Source organism: Nematolebias whitei, chromosome 22 (genome assembly GCF_014905685.2).
Source record: "Nematolebias whitei isolate Nwh7 chromosome 22, NemWhi1, whole genome shotgun sequence".
In the NCBI taxonomy this organism is placed as follows: domain Eukaryota; kingdom Metazoa; phylum Chordata; class Actinopteri; order Cyprinodontiformes; family Rivulidae; genus Nematolebias; species Nematolebias whitei.
The window spans coordinates 26,026,564-26,039,496 of NC_056519.1; the positions used below are offsets into that span (position 1 = coordinate 26,026,564).

The following is a 12,933-nucleotide window of genomic DNA, read 5'->3' on the forward strand; positions in this document are numbered from 1 at the left end:
TATATATATATATATATATATATATATATATATATATATATATATATATATATATATAGTTTCAACCGGAATTTCCGGTTGAGTGAACGCTGGTGGCCCTGTGATGGACTTGCGACCCGTCCAGGGTGTCCCCCGCCCCTCGCACAGTGATTGCTGGACATGGTCACCAGCGACCCCCGTGACCCAAAATGGAATAAGCGGGTAAAGATAATGGATGGATGGATGAACGCTGGCGCGTCTGGCTGCCGCTGCTCACCGACTGCTATTTTTTTGTGATTTTTTTAGTTGATGTTTTTCTTAATTATATCTTTGATCTTATTACTGTTTTTCTTTTATATTTTATTGTTGGATGTAACTGGGACCCTGTGCACATAATTCCGTTCCACCACATGTACCACACGTGGTGTGTATGACAAATAAAGAACCTTGAATCCTTGAATCATTACAATATCTGAAATTCTGTTTACCCCTCTTATGATGTCCCCCTCGCAGTACAAAATACTTGGTTTCTCATATCCTTTAGCAAGATGCTGTGTCTTACTCCTCTGGAAGTCACCCAGTCCCCAACGGTCTCTTTATGACTCAAGGGTCATCTTCAAACTGTAGAAAACAGAACTTTTCATTGCTGGTTGTTCTTAGAAAAACAAAAATCTGGATAACACGTACTTCAAGTGGGTATCATTATGTATCATCTCTTAAATACAAAACAAAACAAAAAACTGGATTTTTCTGGGTGAGAAGTTATACTTAGTCCCTGTCTCAGCAGAACTTTGAAGAACCTGTAGTGGAATGATGCTCCTCTATCTTACCTCAGAACCCTCAATGTTTCTTCCTTTGAGAAGAATGTTGCCTTAGCCTTTTACCAGGACACTTGTTCTAATGAGCACATTACGTTCTGTTAGTGTCGCACACAGATGGAAACATAATAACAGAAACTACTATTCCATAAATCTGGACAGTAAGTGTGTCTGAGCTCACATGTCTGTCATTCCTTCCCTGTTCTGTGCTTCTGTCCGTGTTGTCTCTGTATGTCCTGATAAGGACATCATAAAATCCCACAGATTGACTCCCTCTAAACAAGGAGAATGTTTTTCAGCCCAGAGCATATATCCTCCCCTGTCTTTTTTTGTCAAACTCTTTTTTTTTTTTTAGTAAAATATCCAGGGTGTTAAACCAAAACACATTAATCACTGTTTTGGTCAGTAAATGATGTTAGCAGCTCACTGCTTCAAGGCAGAAGAAATGCGAAGCCGATTAGCAGTCAGGTTTTTGTTATATGGACCAATATGTCCTGCTGCATGTAGATCAGAATCTAATCACATGGTGTATCACTGTGTGTGCATGTTGTGCTCCAAGTATGTTTCAGCCTTGCAGAGCCGTATATAGCCAGCCACGTTGTTTTTCGTCAAATTACAGACACCCTGGAATTGGAACAAAGTGGGGTTCAGTCCACTAAATCCAATTCAATTCAGTTTATTTAAATAGAACCAAGTCACAAGAGAAGTCGTCTCAGGGCACTGAACATTAACATAAAGTAAAAATGCCATTTAGTAAAATTTCTCTATCTAAGGAAGGAAGCCAGCAGAGCCGTTGAATCTTCATGTCGTCACAGTCTCCCATCCTGAGCAAGCACAACGGAGACTGTGGAAAGGAAAAACTCCCTTTTAACAGGAAGGAACCTCCAAAAGAACCAGACTCAGGACGAGCAAGCAACCATCTGTTTCAACTGGCTGGGTTTGAGAGGACAGGAAGTAGAAACGGACACAGAATGGCAGGTCCAGAAAACAGGAGAGCAGGTCTTTCAGGTCTTTCTATAGGAGGAAATACACTCACACCAAAAAACATGTTAAGACATAAATAATTACAAGTACAAACTATTCATTTGTATTCATTTGAGGAAATGTGATCAGTTTGTCCCCCAGCAGTCTCAGCCTATAGCAGCATAACTAAGGGATAGCTCAAGAAACCCAAGCTATCTCTAACTATAGGATTTATCAAAAAGTAAAGTCTTAAGTCCAGTCTTAAAACTGGACAATGTGTCAGCCTCACGGACAGAAACTGGAAGTTGGTTCCACAAGAGAGGAGCCTGATAACTGAAAGACCTGCCTCCCATTCTGCTTTTAGAAACTCTGGGAACCGAGAGTAAACCTGCAGTCTGAGAGTAAAGTAATTGAATTAAATTTTTTCATGCCCAAGTTTTAACCTCCTAGGACCTGACATCCACATATGCAAGAGTCTGGGTCTTAGGAGGTTGAACTAAGATCATCTTAAGTTGAGAAATGACAGAGTTGTGGCCATTTTGGTCAAACCTTCAAAACACCTACCACCAAACCAAATTTTAGACTAACAACTGTATAGCAGACTGAGTTATAGCCATTTTTGTGTTGGCTAATGTTAACTAGCTGCGGCAGCCATCTCTATTTGAATTTACTCAAAATCCTAATGAGTTGTAGCCATATATCCAGTGATCCCTTTCTTAGTTTAATGAATCCATTCAGTGATTCATGGAATATTTTGCTAATAGACAGAATTGACAGTAACAATGAATGCCAGATTCTAAGCAAAATGATCCTGCAATGTGTCATCCTTGGACACTGTGTTTGGTATGATGCTCAGCTACTCTCACACCCAATTTCTGCCCAATAACTGTAAAGCCGTCTGCGTTATAGCCATTTCTGTTATCACTAAAGTTGTGTCGTCATCCTACATTGGTCTGGTGTTTATTTCCTGAGAGATTTAAAAACTCAAACAAACAAACCAACACTAACAAACATGGCAATAACTTTATTGTCTCATTATGGACCAAGCACTAAATATTTATCCACAAAAAGCTTGCTTCTAGAATAATACAACCCACTTTAGCTTTAAACTAGTGGCACCGTCCGTTCATATTTCTTGTTTTGAATGTTTAAAATTGACATTTTATTGTAAACAAGGACTTTGGCACAAAAAGTCAAACGGGTTTGTGGTGTTGAATGACTGAAGTTGCAGGTGGTGGAAATCTAGAGGCAGAGAATTCCTCTGTGGATTATCGTCTTAGTTCAAAATTCCAACCTTTGCATTCAAAAAGAGCTGGTTTCCACAGCCTCCCTGTTGGTGCAGGCATGTGCGTACATGTGCTCTGTATATGCAAATGATAGCGTTGATCAAAGCACATTAAGAAAATGCAACATGCGGTTGACAGTCGTGGGTGGTTTTTCTATCATTCCAAAGCTTCTCCACATCAAGGCTTAGCCTTCTTTGAAGAAATACATACAGTATCTCTTGCTTGTCAATGAAGGTCATCTCAGGCTGAGAAATAACATTGTTGTTTTGGTCAAACCTTGAAAATAACACTACGGACAACTTCCCAGGATCTCACACTCAAAGCATGAGTTGTAAACAAACCAGCTTCTATCACACCAAGATTTAGCTCAACGTCTGTAAAACTGACTAAGACACGTGTCCTGATGCTCAATAATCCAGGTAGATAAATCTAACTAGGTTAAATCAGGTCATCTGGATGGATTCTTCTTGAAACGTTTCGTCTTTTATCCAAAAGTCTCAGTCTGAGGCGCTGCAACAAACTCAGTCTTATAAATAGCATCTTCTCATAGTGGATCAACCAGTTTGCTGCTGACAGTCAAAACCAGCTGCTCACATGATCAAGGAGAACCATCAGCTTAATAATGGCTCATAAGAGATCTAACAATTGGTCGTTAGTGTCCTGATGGCCGCTTGCTATTCACAGGAGGCGGTGATCTCATCTTACACTCATCTCCAGGTCAGCGGTCACTCTTTCAGGGATGAAGATGTTCACATCCTTGATATAGAGGAACGATGGTTTGAGAGAGGAGTAAAGGAGGCCATCTTTGTGAAGAGAAAACCTTCCGTTGTTAAACGGGGTGGCGGTCTCCATGTTCAGCTGTCCCCCTCTTACAAAGCTGTTATTGCTAGTATCACTCAGTAGCGCCTACAGTACAGTCCATTTACCATTTAGTGTGAGATTACAGATTAATGTGACATGTTTGCTGCTGATTAAGGCTGCCTGTTGCAAGTTTCAGGATCTTTGATAATAATGTTGCATATCGGCAGTGCAACAACGTTCTTTTACTCGACTTGTTGGTCCTTAGACAGCTCAAGTTGTCACTTCTCAAGGACAGCCTAACCCAAATATCTGATTATTGCCTACTGTGTGATTGAAATCCAACCTTTGAAGTGTTGCATTTGGAAGTCTTGTTCTCTGAAAGCAGAGGAAGTTCAGCCTTGAAGCTACAATCCTGTAGGATGTCAAAAGTTTTGATGGGCTGAAGCGTAAAAGCTTAAATGTCTTTGATCTTCTGCCAATCAGTCATGAGAGAATAGCTCTGTTACTATCAAGCTGTGTTATTAGCCTTTTTATTTCCAACGTAGCTTACCTTTTTAAATCCAATGTAATCTGTCATGAGACCTTTGCACAAAACTTAATCCATACCTGTTGAAACGATTCGTCTTTAATCCAAAAGACTTCATCAGTCTGAATCTGTCCAGAGGACCTGACTTAACTTTGTTAGATTTTTCTACCTGGGTTATTGAGCATGCATCAGGATATTAAGCGTGGTGGTGTCAAACCTGTTTGTCTGTTAGCAAAAACCACCTTCAGCAAATAAACTTTCAGTGTGCCTCTACAACTGATTATCTTTTGGAGCACTTCAAGATGGCCACGCCAGCCAACTGAACGTAGAAAATGACAAAAATGCAATAAATAAATCAGATGTTAGATGTTACACTCAAACTTGGTGCGATTGTAGCTGAGAGTCATTTACAAAACACATACTTGGAGCGCATGCGTAATGATATTTTGAAGTTTGACCAAAGTGGATGAAATTCCATCCATCATCTTTACCTGCTTCTTTCTTTTCGGGTTGCGGGGGTCACTGGTCCCCATATCCAGCAATCACTGTGCGAGAGGCGGGGACACCCTGGACAGGTCTCCAGTCCATCACAGGGACACATAGAGACAAACGAGACAAACAACCATTCACTCTCTCACACCTAGAAACAATTTAGAGTTACCAATCAGCCTAACAGGCATGTTTTTGGTCTGTGGGAGGAAACTGGGGTGCCTGGAGGAAACCCATGTAGCACAGAGAGAACATGCAAACTACACCCAGAAAGGTCCTCAGCCGGGATTTGAACCGGTGACCTGCTCGCTGAGAGGCAACAGCTCTACCAACTGAGCCACCGTGCTGCCCTAAGCTGAAATATGTTGGGCTCAAAGGGATATTATCAATCTTGCCAATCCAGTTTGAATGAAAGGGTTTATAATTGTGATTTATTTAATTATGTTAAATAGAACTTTAAAACCTAAAATGATAGGGACTTTATGTTTTTATCCATGGTACAGATAAAAGACATCAAGACAAAGACAAGGGGATTGTGCTTTAGCACAGACTCGGTATTCTTCAGACTTACTTTAAACTTTTGACCTCCTGGAGCCAAACTATACCAGACCATGGAGACATCAACACCACAGATTACAGTTGTCTTGTGTATAAAAGAGTTGAGTCAGGATATAATTCACATAAATTATGATTAAAGTTAAATCCAGACTCCAAATAATTCCAACACTACGATCCAACTGTAATTATAGCTACAGGATGCTGGTGATGGTTCTCAGACATTTAGGTCATCTTGGTAAGTTCAGTCCAAGTCTTCAGGCTTGCTGATTGTAGTTACATGGGTGAGTTTGGTTCCATGAAAATGGAACAGTTCACTGCAGTCTTAAAGCTGGAACGCCACACCGTTCAGTTTGATTTCACCCGGAGTCAAAGAAGTTATTTTTATTGAATTTATTGGGCTGTACAGTACTCGTTGTACTTTTCCATATCTGTTTGTTACGGAGCATTAGTGACTAAACAGCGTCGTGGAGACCAAGGAACACACCAGAAAGGTCAGGGATAACGCTGTTCAAAAGTCTAAAGCAAGGTTAGACTAGAAAACAATGTCCCAAGCCTTGAACGTCTCATGGAGCGCTGTTCAAGCCATCGTCTGAAGGCAGAAAATGTCTGGCACAACTGTCGGAAATTTCAAATTACACGAATACCTTTTAGAGACAGAAGTTACAGGACTAGAAAGTTCCTGGAGAAATTTTGACTGGGACTGCCACGTTGCAGCCAATTTTGATTTGACAGTACTTTGTGTTGGAGTTTACTCGCAGCTACCATCACAACAAATTTCAGCTCAGTATGGAAAAAAAAAAATCATTGAGTTGTAGTCATTTTTTATTTTAAGCTATGGTGGCCATCTTGGATTTTTGATTTGGATTCAGTAAGTAATGGGGAACATTCTCAGCTATAACCACACTAAATTTCAGCAATGCTGTATATATTTAAAAATAGATTAGTTAAAGACATTTAAATGTAGCTTCGGTGGCCATCTTGGATTTTTTATTTGAATTCAGTAGTTATCATCACTTTCAGCTACCACTACACCAAATTTAAGCTTAATATATCTAAAAATGGCTGATTTATAGTATTTTTCCTTTTTAGCTCAGGTGGCCATCTTGAATTTTTGATTCGCAATCAGAGTTTATTAGGGATCGTTCTCAGCTACCACCGCACCAAATTTCAGCTGAATAGCTCTAATAACCTCTGAGTTATGTCCATTTCTCTTGAACATTTTTGAATTTACCATGTCCTGGATGACTGAGATTCTTCTCCAGCGTTTTAACAATTTGTATTTTTGTTGGATGTAACTGGGACCCTGCGAACATAGTCTTGTCCCACTTCATGTACCACATGTGGTGCATATCACAAATAAATCTCTCTGAAACGCTGAATTTGAAATTAGCGGCTATCTTGAATTTTTTTACTTGAACTCAGAATGTGTTGTGAGCTGTCAGCTACAACCACATTTCAGCTCAATATCTCAAAGAATGACTGAGTTATAGTCAACTTTGCATTTTCTGAAGTAGCTGTGGCAGCCATCTTGAACCAAAATGGCTCCAACAGTTAATCTGTGTTTTGTTCAGGGACCTCTCCACTCTAGGTCATGTGACCTCACCGTGGTAGTTAGAGGCTATGAAGAGTTCTGTCAATGTTTTTCAATGAGAAAATGACCTTTGTTTGCAAATTGTGTCGCCATGGCAACTCAAAATATCAATAAAAGTAACAGCACCCATCACGGTACCGAACCTGTTGTTTAGATACGACATCTGTGGGGGTACACGTTGCAGTTTGTGCCATATTAAAGTTGATAGAAGAGCAAGACCCTTTTCAGGTAGACAGACCCCAAAAACAAAAATTTGCTCCCAGTAATTTGGCAATGCAAAATCATTTTCCAGTAGATGTTTGGTGCAAGGTCCATACTGCAACAGTGTGAACAGCTTTCCTATAAACTCAAGAGGAACTGTGAGTCCAGGACCAGGTGGGTGTGATTCATAGATGTGGCACTGTGGCACACCAAGCGAGACCTGAAAATAGTTTTCGCCTCAGTCTGCGGTGTGCTGTTACGAAACCATTTATGCAGCAACTGCTACTGTTGAGCAGGTCCTCTTCAGACTCCTAAACTTTTTTTACTTGCCTAGATGAAAACTTTCACACAAACTATGTCAGCCTCGGCACGAGGAAAGACTGAGTGTGCACAATAAAGTTCCCAAAGTCAGCATTTCTCATGGAAAGCTTTTATATTTAGATCAACCGTGGTGTCTGCCACTCAGAACCTAAAGTGGCAACTAAGGAAAAAGTTTTCCTTGTAGTCAAAGATGATGTTTGTGTCCAGACAAAGAGTTTAAACATCAGTATAGTAACGGGAGAAACAGTACTGCTAACAAGAAAAAAATCTGGACCTGTCACAAAACTTAAAGTATAATTGTGTAAAAGCTGTAAAAGATCTCAAAATGCATGTTCAGACATGTAAAGTCCAATTTTCTGTGACCTGTTTCAACTTTGAATGGTGTTTTGAGCTATTCTGAACTATAACGCTACAAAGAAAGATTTTCTTATGTGTTTCCCCACATTTCAATTGGATTCGATTTCTATTCAGTTTATTTCTATAACTCCAAGTCACAACAGACGTCGTCTCAGGTCACTGAACAGAAACATTCATGTACATAAAAAAAGCCAATTACTACAGTTGTCTATCTAAGGGAAGAAGCAGCTTGTGTTGAATCTTCACTTCGTCACAGTCTCCCATCCTGATCAAGCACAAAGGAGACAGTGGAAAAACTCACTATAAACAGAAAGAAACCTCCAGCAGCACCTGGTTCAGGACAAGTGGCCGTCTGCTTCAACTGGCTGGGTTTGTGAGGACAGGAAGGAAAGACAAACAGAGTGACGGTCCAGGTGAACTTTCTATAGAGGACCTGGTCAGTTTGTCCTCCAGCAGTCTAAACCTATAGCAGCATAACTAAGTGATAGCTCAGGAAACCTAAGCCAACCCCTAACTATAGGATTTATCAAAAAGGAAAGTCTTAATCCCAGTCTTAAAACTGGACAATGTGTCAGCCTCATGGACAGAAACTGGAAGTTAGTTCCACAAGAGATCTGCCTCCAATTCTGCTTGTGGAAACTCTAGGAACCACAAGTAAACCTACAGTCTGAGCAAAATGCTCTCTTAGGAAAACATGGAACAATAAGATTTGTAATGTAAGATGGATCTAGGTTGTTGAGAGCTTTGTAGTTTAGATGTAAGATTTTGAATTCAATTCTTGATTTGACAGGGAGCCAATGGAGAGAAACTAAAACTGGAGAGATATGATCTCTCCCACTAACTCCAGTTAAGACTGGCAGCAGCATTTTGGATCAACTGAAGACGTTTTAAAGACGTATTTGGACACCCAGACAAATTATATTCATCTTCAATGTTTTTAAAATGTATTTTCTAAATTGTCTACGCCAGGGTTATTCAATTAAACTGCTCAGGGGGCCACAGTTTCCGAAAGTGAGCAGCTCAGGGGCCAGACATCCAGCAATTAAAGTCATTCTGTAAATAAACCAGGTTTTACAATGATCTGTTACCTTTTAACTTTGTTTTATTGCATTTATGATTCAATGCAATAAAACAAAGTTAAAAGGTAACAGATCCCCCCCCCCAAATAAATATATATATATATATATATATATATATATATATAATAGCCCTGGTCTATGTTAAGCAGTGTACAGCTACCAAAAGTCATAGCAAAGAATTCCCAATTGTTTTGTTGTAAAATTTGCGTGTTCTCTTTTAAAGCTGTGCAATGAGGGACAGAACTATTTTGCCAAAATGTAACAAAACAAACTTAACATCATTTCTAACATCATGGTCCTCCTCCAGCAGTCATGAAGTCTTGATTCTCAGGAATTTAGGTTGCATTGTGCTACAAACACAAACAGTTTAATGGTGAGCTGCAGGACCAAGTTGTAAAAAGTGTTTTTGTCAAACAATGAACAGATGGTCAGTCTGTTCCTGCTGTTTGTCAAATAACCAGCACTGCTGACCATGACCTTCTTAACAGATCATTTACTCTAATGTGCATTCCCAGAAACCCATTTTTACAGCTGACTACAGGCAACATAAACAGTAAAGGTTGTACAAAAAAAGACAATTTCTAATTTCAAGTGACTGATGATTAAGACCCTTAATTCACAGTTTTGATACAATACCCCTGCTTTCTTTTGTCTCTGTACTGAGATGTTCTCTGGAGCCCACCAGTACAAATGGCTACTGTTTGCTCAGAACCAGCTGGTTTGGACAAAGCAAACCATAAAAGCATAACTCTTATGTAGTAACTGAAGCAGACTTGAAGTGTGTGAGGCAACAAAAAGCCTTAAACCTGTATGTCCCCCAATTAAGAGTTGAGCATGTTGTGTGCTTGGAGGTTGGGTCATGTAGAAGCTAACACTGTGTTCAGACAGCAGGTGAAAACATTTGATCAGAGCTGCTTTGTGTTGAGAACAGACTTCCAGCTGATTTACCAACATTAGTTGCTATAGAGACGGATGGTTTCCAAAGTTGGGGACAGGACCACAATATGAGCCTTGGTCTTCAGAAAGTCTATGGGAATCAAATTAATGTAAAATCATCATTAGCTAGGTCTGTCACAATAACACATTTGGCTGGACGATTAACTGTCTCAGAAATTATTGCAATAAACCATAATATTGTTTGAAATTTGACAATAATTAGTAATTATTGTCAAATTTAAGAAGAAATGTTGGTTAATTTTTGTGTGTAGTACCTTTTTATTGACCATTGGATGGCAGTATAAGACTGTTTGAACTGAAGGATAGTGAGGGAGCGAGCAGCGTGTCTCTAAGAAAAATGGGAGGGAGACCCCTTGACGTGACATGGGCTGTCGCTCTTTCCTGTTTTTCGGTTCTCAAAATGGCGGACACTCGGAGTGGTTTGAGCTCTTTAGCATAGCATTTGTCACACAAAGCTTTTAATAAAAAACATCAGTAAACAAGTTCTCAGCTTCTTTTTGCAGAGAAAAACAACCTTTTACACGAAAACACGGGTTTCATCTGTGAATTTTGGAGCTTCGACAAGATGGAGGTTTTTTTTCCCCAAGGTCAGCCTGTTAGCTTAGCTTGTAGCTTAGCTTCTCAGCTTAGCTGCTTTTAACCATCCAAAAACGCAATTTTGGATGGTTAAAATAGATTTTAAAGAGAAAGGGAGGAGTCAGTGAAGAGCACTGGAGTTGAGTCTTTTTTCATCCAGTGTCTTCAGTAGAAAGTGAGACATGAAGAAACGATAAAGCCCATAAATGAAAATGAGGTCGATAATTTTCATTTATCATGCGATGAATTGATTTATTGTTTATCGTGACAGGCCTATATAGCATGTGTAGGGTTAATTGTTATAAAAACAACAAAAAATGTGATCGTAAATGGTTACAAATATTATAGTTGAGGCGTTTTTATAAATGGGTTATTAGCTGTGTTTGTATGTTTCAACCAGCATCAGTCAAAGTCTTTTATTTTCAGTTTGTGTTTCAAAGTTTACAAAGTTTTGTGTTGGTCCACCACTTGAAAAATAATCTTAATTATTAATTGAATTATCAGATCTTCTAACATTAACCCCTTTAAGATCACCATCAATTGGTGCAAACTTAGATTTTTATTGTCTCACAAATAATTTTTCAAGAAATCCAAGTTTTGAAAGCGTGACTTCATCAACGAAACGTTTTAGCCACCTATCCTGTCAGAGTCCTGTTGATGATCCATTTGGTTCCAGAGTGTCGTTCTGTGATGTGACGGTACAGTTTAGAGTCCAACACTGTTTGAGCTTTGTGGTGGGCTTTGCTTGGTTTGCCAAAGTGTTGAGTTTGGGAGCGAGTACAGTCCAACTTCATGCATTGAACCAGCGATACATTGCATTAAAGTTTGCAATTCGGTACAGAAGTACCTGTTAATTGTTCTTGTTCTTTATGTATTTCTGTTTTTATCAAGACCACTTAAACTTCATGGACCTTAAGTAAAATGTTTTTCTCTGATTTCTTTTTGTTTCTAGTCTGGACCAGAAAGAAGAGATAGGAAGCCAAGCTAACAGCGTCACATCTTCAGCCCACGCCCAACCACCAAAATGGCTGCCTGGTTTCCTGAGACACCCCCCGGCATCAGGAGTGAGACTAGCCTCACCTGGCCTGGCCTGGGCGCAGCCTGCTGAGGCGTCACAGATCAAGCAGAGGCTGAAGAGATCTCGTGGCCAGACGCATTTGCGTGGGGGTCACCACTACCCTAAAAATGCACAGCTGATGAGAGTGGGTTGTGTTCTGGGCACCTGCCAAGTCCAGAACCTCAGCCACCGTTTGTATCAGCTCATTGGCCAGACTGGTAGAGAAGATTCATCCCCCATTAACCCAAGGAGCCCCCATAGTTATGGATGATCTAGCCAGCACCTTAGAGCACCTACAGCAAGTCTATGTATGTCTTTATTTAATTATTTATCTCCTGATGTATTACTTGTAGTTTGGACCTTAAAGATTGATGTAGTTGAAAACTTCACTTGTTTAGGCGAGTGATGCCTTTACTGTTTTTACTTGACTGATGGATTTGAAAATTGAAATTCAAGACAAGGACCAAATGATATTTGAACCTCCAAGGCTGAGATCACCCACCAGCCTGAGAATTACGTGCCTTTTGAAAATCACTGAGGACTTTTTGTGGAGTCCAACATGCGCTTTCATTCTGTTAATGGAAGAATTATCGTTGAACACCATCCAGCGGCTTCACCCTGCACGCTGACTGACCTGCTCAGTGTTGGTTATCCTTCAGCTCGGTGATCAAACACTCGAGCTCTTGATGTGGATTACAAGCTGCACCATGAGCTGGAGCTTTGTCAAAACCAGTGTATTTAGAATAATCCAATGAACCCCTTTACCTTTTTTGTGTCTATTTTGGAGTGTGAGCCAATACACCACATTCCTGGAAAAGTCCACAAACACTCAGTCGAAGTGGGAATCCATCTGTAAGAAGGACTAAGTTTCAGTGCTGCTGTTTAAAACTGAAACCACAGAACGATCTGAGTCAGGACTTCAACACGGGAGGGGACAGAAAGGAAGATGATTGATGTGGAGTTCTCCGAGAGGAACGTCAACAGAGCGCCTCAAATATGAGCTTAATTTTTGTCACAGTGGTCTGGTGGCTGACTGAACCGTGGAGCCACAGGTCAGTTTCATCGCTCCTTCTTGCAGTTTTCCTGCTGGACTCTGAAATATTAACCCTTACACATGATTGATTACTGCAAGTCAGGACTTCGTGTTTAACAAACCTGAGCCAGTTACTTTAGTTACGCGTCCCAAGTCAAAAGGTGCCTGAGCATGGTCTGCAGCACAAACGTGGAAGACACCGCGGTTCCACAAACACACTCATACTGGTTTGACATTTCTTCACATAAAGTGGTTGAACAAGCAAAAGATTTCCCCCACGATAAATTAGAAATAAACAATTGTGAACACCAAATTTCCATTCGCTTTGTTGAAATCGGCTG

The 12,933-nt window shown here is 40.1% G+C and overlaps 1 long non-coding RNA gene across 1 annotated transcript in view; it reads left to right on the top strand.

The window, feature by feature from the left end:
- The window catches only part of LOC119428062, a 17,786-nt gene extending 6,174 nt beyond the window's left edge, over positions 1–11,612 (top strand). Inside the window, exon 3 of the long non-coding RNA XR_005187686.1 lies at positions 11,455–11,612. This is a non-coding gene — a long non-coding RNA (uncharacterized LOC119428062). The remainder of the gene's footprint in view (positions 1–11,454) is intronic.
- The last annotated feature ends 1,321 nt before the right edge of the window (positions 11,613–12,933 follow it).